Here is a 6573-nt window from a genome sequence, read left to right as displayed (position 1 = left end):
AGGATGAGTTCTATATTGAGAGGATCAGTTGACTTAGTTTAACTTAGTCAAGTTCAGTTAGATTAATTTAACAAGTTGTTAAATTAATGAGATACAATTTGTTGATGCTTGCATGCATGTGACAACTATTATTTTCAGATAATTGTGTATTCACTCATGGATAACTGATGCATGTCAGTTCAGACAAAGACCCAATTGAGATCAGAGAAGGGACATTGTACTATCAGTTGGATGAATATTTTTCCTATAAAGGAAGCTCATCCATGATGAAGATTTATCTCCTTCAGGTTTGTGCAGTTAGATAAGAGGTTAGTGAGTGCGTGAAGAGGCCAATTCACACAGGTGGCAACACTAGACCCCAAGGAAAACTGCACAAGGAAATAGGAGGCTTGGAGGGCAGAGGAGAAGGTTTGTGAGAAGCCTTTAACTGTCTATGAGCGGTAGAGGTATTGCAGAGAGTAGGATAGCTTTTGAGCTGATTCTTTTTGTAATACTGGTTATATTTCCACTTGTATGATAATACAGAGATGGGGTTTTAGGCTGGTGCTTTCCCCGGGTAAATTTTTATGTGTTATGTGTGATTGATTTCTCCATATCAGTTATATGTGTTCTTATTGATATTGCTCATGTTAGATTAAGCTTCCGCTAAATTGTTTATAGAAGTATATCAAGTGTTTTGCTTTAGTACATTGCATTACCAGACAATCTATAGGTGGGAAATTTCTCCATGGTATCGAAGCTAGCTGATTTGTAGAAAAAGTTCTACATGATATCAAAGCTAGCTGATTTGTAGAAAAATTCTACAAAATTCTCTATGGACACCTTTACAAATCATGCCCCCTGGTCATTGGGCAAAGGCTGAGTCCCCCGAAATGTTCTGCAGTGGATTGTACTCAAACAGAGTTGGGGAAGGGGGATCTCAACGCGCTTCAGGGCAGCTTGAGGCAAGGTCAGGATAGGTCGACTTCTGTGAGGTCCGAGTCGGACGCTTGGACCATGGAAGCCCCGATTACCGGAGCGCACGCCAGTGAGAACAATGGTTTTTCGGGTACCTCTTCTCCCCTCCATCCTCAATTTACAAATGATTGTATGCTATCTATTTCTGCATCTTCAATTTGTATTTCGAATATTGCTTCTAATACTGGTAAGCTGAGCCCCGTCATCTGCCCTGTGGCCTCTGCCCCTGTGCCCATCCTCAGTACCCCCTGCTCTACAGTCCATCATGATCTCTCTCAAGACCCCTCTAGGGATTCGGCCTCCGGTACCTCCCACCGATACAATTTGCACTCCAATCCCCCATCCCTCCATGCCTTCGGACTAGATGAGGACCCGCACCCCCCCCCCCCCCCCCCCTCCCCCACTTCCACCCAAGGCCCCTCGGGGCAGACAATCTCGTCTCTCAAAAGCTATCAAAAGGGCCAACCTTGAGGTGGCTTCAGGTATACAGACTCCCATAGACCAGGTCCTTAGAGCAAAGGGGAACCCTGCAAAGGTTGACCCATGAAAGGCATCTCTTTCAACTGCAGGGGTTTGGCCACCCTGGATAAAAAATTGGCATTGAAAAGATTGTGTTTGTCTAAAAATTTGGATTTCCTATTACTGCAAGAAACCCTAGGGGACAGACCCCTTGTACATAAAACCCTAAAATCCTTCCTGCCAGACTGGGATTTCTTTTTCTTGGATGTGAGAGGGCGTTCAGGGGGCTGTGCCCTTGGTTTCAATAAAAAATCAATCAGGATATTAAATGTCTGGGGTGGAAAAGGTTTTCTGGGAGCTGATTTCATTTCCGCCTCACTCAATATCCCCCTGACGATTATAAACATTTATGGGCCATATCAGAATAGAGAGGTCTTCTGGGAGAATCTACTTTAGGTGGATTTTATGCAAGGCTAGAACCTAATAATTGGGGGTGACCTTAATTTCTCACTTGGGCTTGCTGAGTCATGGGGCCACAGGGCCCAGTCAGATGTTTTAACGGGGTTTTTTGAAAACCTGCTGGATCGCCATGGCCTTATAAGCATTGATTCGACTCCTATCATGCCAACCTCGAGGAACTGCAGAACGGGGGAGGATGCCCTGGCTCGAAGGCTTGATCATTTCCTAATCAAATTCCCTTTATTAAACCACCTCGCACATATTCGTCAATGGGTTGGTTCGGGGGGATGCTCGGACCATTCCCCGATTTTCCTGGAAATTGAGGATACAAACCTCAAACCTGGATCCCCTGCCACATGGCTCAACGAGGATGATTTTCATGTTATTGTTAAGGATTGTTGGACTCACTGTAATCGGGAATCCTACCCCCCGCCTAGTGGCGGTCATATCAAACAACCTAGCCCGTTTGAAGGAAAAAACTATCAGCTGGGTTAAGGCCAAGCAGAAAAGGGAAGGTGAGGAGCTAAACAGGATTGAAAAAGAGCTAAAACTTCTTGAATCACTGGGACTATCCAGTTATGCCTCCCTTCAATCAAAGGATCATCTCATAAACCTGGAGAAAGAAAAGATCAGGCTGATGGGAAGGACTGAGGAGACCTGGCGCTTAAAGAGCAGAGCTTTATGGTTGAAGTCGGGAGATGAAAATACAAAAAAAATTCAACAGTTCGCCAGGGGTAGAAAAGCGATTAATACGATTTGGGAACTAAAAGACCACACAGGCAGAGAGGCCAGCTCTTTCACCCAGCTTGCGGACATGGGAGTTAGGCACTTCTCAAACATCTATAAGAACCCAAGGGGAACAAATATAGCTGAAATCCTTCGGGTTGCGGAAGTTGTGCCTCGGTTTGTTGAGGATGAGGAAAGAGAGGCTCTAAATCAACTGGTCACCTTGGGGGAAATGGAAGCAGCAATAAAAGGCTTCAGAAAAGACAAAAGCCCAGGGCCTGATGGTTGGCCAATAGAATTCTACACCACTTTTTTTGAACTCATTAGGCAGGACCTGCTGCTAGCCATTGAGGACTGTCGGACATTAGGAAGGATGTCAGAGGCTTTCAATTCTACCTTCCTTGCCCTCATCCCTAAGGTGGACAAGCCCCAAACCTTTGATGACTTTAGGCCCATCTCCCTTTGCAATTGTGTTTACAATATTACCTCCAAGATCATTGCCCTTCGTATTAAGCCAATCCTCTCTAGGATGATCTCAAAAGAACAATTTGCTTTCCTCATCCATCGTCAGATACCTGAAGCTATAGGCACTGCCCAAGAAATGATTCACTTGATTAAAACTCTTTCCAAGAAGGCTGTTATCCTTAAGATCGACCTTTCCAAGGCTTTTGATAGAGTGAGCTGGAACTATCTACAACTCATGCTTACCCACATCGGTTTCCCTCAACAGTTCATCAAGTGGATAGTCTGTTGTTTCACTTCTATTTCTTTCAGTTTCCTAATTAATGGGGCGGCTTCAACTTTCTTCCGACAGGGATGCCCCCTCTCCCCATTGTTATTCCTTCTAATTGTGGAAGACTCAGCAGGTTATTAAAAAAAGCAAGATCCAATGGAACCCTGGGAGGGGTTGAAATCACTGACAGGATTGTTATCTCACATCTTTTATTTGTAGATGATGTTCTTATTTTCTTAAATGGCTCTTATCATGATACCTCTTGTTTCAAGTCAATTCTATCTTTGTTTTGTAAAGCCACAGGTATGGATCCGAACTATGAAAAATCAACTATCATTTTTAACTCTTGTCTTCAAAATGAACAAAGATTTGCCTCCCAGCATTTCGGTTTCGTCAGGCAGGATCTGGATTCAGGACTGAAATATTTGGGTTTCAGGCTAAAGCCAAACGGGTACCGTATTGCAGACTGGTCATGGCTGCTAGCAAAAATTGAGAACTTAATGAATATATTGCAGCAGAAATGGCTCTCTCGTGACTATTGGCTCACCCTAAAAAAATAGTTCTAGAGGAAATCCCAGTTTATTGGATGTCCCTAGCATGGATACCTAAAGGCATTCTTCGTAGAATCTAACAGATTTGTTGCAGATTTCTTTGGCGGGGTCAAAATGCCGGAAAAACCTTTGCTTGGGTTAAATGGGAAAGGATTGCAAAGCCCAAAAAATGGGGTGGATGGGGGCTGAAGGAACCCCTGGACTTCACAAAAGCCCTCGGAGCAAAGATGGGATGGCAAATCATAACCACAAACAGCTTGTGGAAGGATGTCGTATACAACAAGTACATCCATCCCATATCAATATCTGACTGGATTCGTAGCCCCAACCACAACATCCAGGGGGCTTCGAGCATTTGGAAAGCCATTTCCCACTCCTTTGACATTATAAAGAAAGGACTAGCCTAAAAAGTTGGGGATGGTTCTCAGATAAGAATTGGCTCTGATGCCTGGGCTGGAAGTGGGAATGCACACATCATGCCTAGAGATATGCGATAGGACCTAATGATGGTGGGAATTACACAGCTAGCTCACATTGCGGTAGTGGGTCTCTTGGCTTGGCCAAACATGCAGTGGCTTGCCTTTGAGAACGTGGGAATTAACGAAAGATGGAGTAGGGTATGGCTGCATTTCATAGGGGCATTGGAGGAAGCTAACATCTGAATCTCTAATAGGGAGGATGAACTTATTTGGGCAAAAGCCCCCACTGGCAGATATTCCCCAAAAGTTGGTTTTGCTGCGATCATGGAGGATCGGGCAACGGGTGAAACTTGCTGGTGGTGGCAACATCTATGGAAGCTGAAAGCCCCCCACAAATATCGACTCTTCATGTGGGGCATACTCTCAAACAAAATTCCCACAGAGCTAAATTTAAGAAAGCGCAGTTTCCATGGCCCCTCTGTTGCTGCCTGTGTAAAGCTGATTTGGAGGATACAGATCACCTCTTCCTTCACTGTCTAGTCTCGGCTGGAATTTGGAATTTCATCATCTCGTCCCTCTCAATTCACACATGCTGGGCAGGACAGAACGTAAATGAAGCTTGGCAGTCTTCGTGGTCGAGTGCTGCCACGCAGAAAATAAAAAACCTGCCTCTCATTGTTTGCTGGGGTATATGGCTTATCTGAAATCAACAGATATTTTAGGAAAAGAATGCCTTTGGGGCAACCACATGCAATCATATGTTGGCCATTTACAACATGATCCCTGAGGATCTGTTTCAACGTCCCATCAGAGTCATCAACCCATAAATCATAGACAGGAGCTAGCCTTGGACCTATTTTGATGGTTCAGCACAGCCTGAGGGCTGTGGTGGGGGCGTTGTTCTTCATTTAAATGATTATGTTTTCTTCAAAATCAAAGTGGGGCTTGGGCAAGGAAAAAATAACTATGTTGAACTAAACAACCTTAGACACCTCCTCCTTTTTGCAAGAGAACAACACTGCCACAAAATTCAGATTTTTGGGGACTCTCAACTTATCATAAATTGGATCAATGGGACCTATAACTGTCACTTGCACACACTCAGGGATTTGGTGGAGGATGCTATATGCTTAAAATCTCAGTTTGAGTTTTTTGTCTGCTCTCATATATACAGGGAAAGGAATTAAGTCGTTGATCTTCTTTCCAAAGAGGCTGCACAACAGATCAGAGGTCACTGGTTGATTCATGAGTTTAGGGATGGGGCTTTTTTCCAGATCTACCATAGGCCCTTCATTAAAGGGGCAGGAATCCTCCAGGATTGATCTATGAGATCATCCTATATGTCTTTTTGTTTTGTTTTATGTTTTAGCAACTATTATCAATTTTTAAGTTTGGCTAGCTTTTAGACTTATGGCCCTGGTTTGCCATTGATCCTATTGTTTAAAAAGGATGATATGTAAATATTTTTGTCACATGACTATTGGACTGATAAAATTTTGTATAGTAGTGAAAGAATTCCTCATATGCTGGTATACAACATGTAATTTTCTTAACTTTTTAATGAAAATTATGCCTTTTCCTCGAAAAAAAAGAAAAAGGAAAAAAGAAAAAAAAACTCTAATATGCAAAAGAATATATGCATATGCAAAATAGTCCAATAACACACAAGTTATTGCTACATATGTCCATAGGGATCACAATTTAGAAGAATCCTTGTGCAAAATCATGGGGTATGAATGGTATCTACATTAATTTGTGTAAGTAAAACAAGTATAGTCTAATTTATTGAAGAAACATTGCCCACAAAATAATCAAACACATATGAGTTTTTTCTAAAAATTTATTGCCTAAGAATTAGCTTATGAGCATTGAGAAATCAACATAAATAGTTCTTACAAAATTATTCTTTGGGGGACTCCCCATTACCAAATTTCCTAACCTCCTAATCCTTAGCATTGCCCTTCTTTATAGAATTACAATAATCCTTCCTTCTAATGAGGTGGAGCACAATCCCAATCATGAAACTAAATTAGCTCTTGAAATTGATAGAGGACTAACAAGTGGTTCGGGTGGTTGGAGGTGGTGAAGAAGATGTGCTCTCTTTATTGGCTATGTGCTTCTCCCATTTTTTTGTGGATCTGTTTGATCTACTCAATTGGGAATGGAAACGTTTGTTCCAACTCCAACACACTTTTTCCAATGGTATGGGAAATGGATTCAAGTTCCCTTTTGGTGACTTTTTCACAAAGCATTAAACAAAAAACCTCTA

Source organism: Pinus tabuliformis, chromosome 7 (genome assembly GCF_031772625.1).
Source record: "Pinus tabuliformis cultivar Carrire ecotype Pingquan chromosome 7, CPIR1, whole genome shotgun sequence".
Taxonomy (NCBI): domain Eukaryota; kingdom Viridiplantae; phylum Streptophyta; class Pinopsida; order Pinales; family Pinaceae; genus Pinus; species Pinus tabuliformis.
This window is presented reverse-complemented; position numbering follows the sequence as displayed.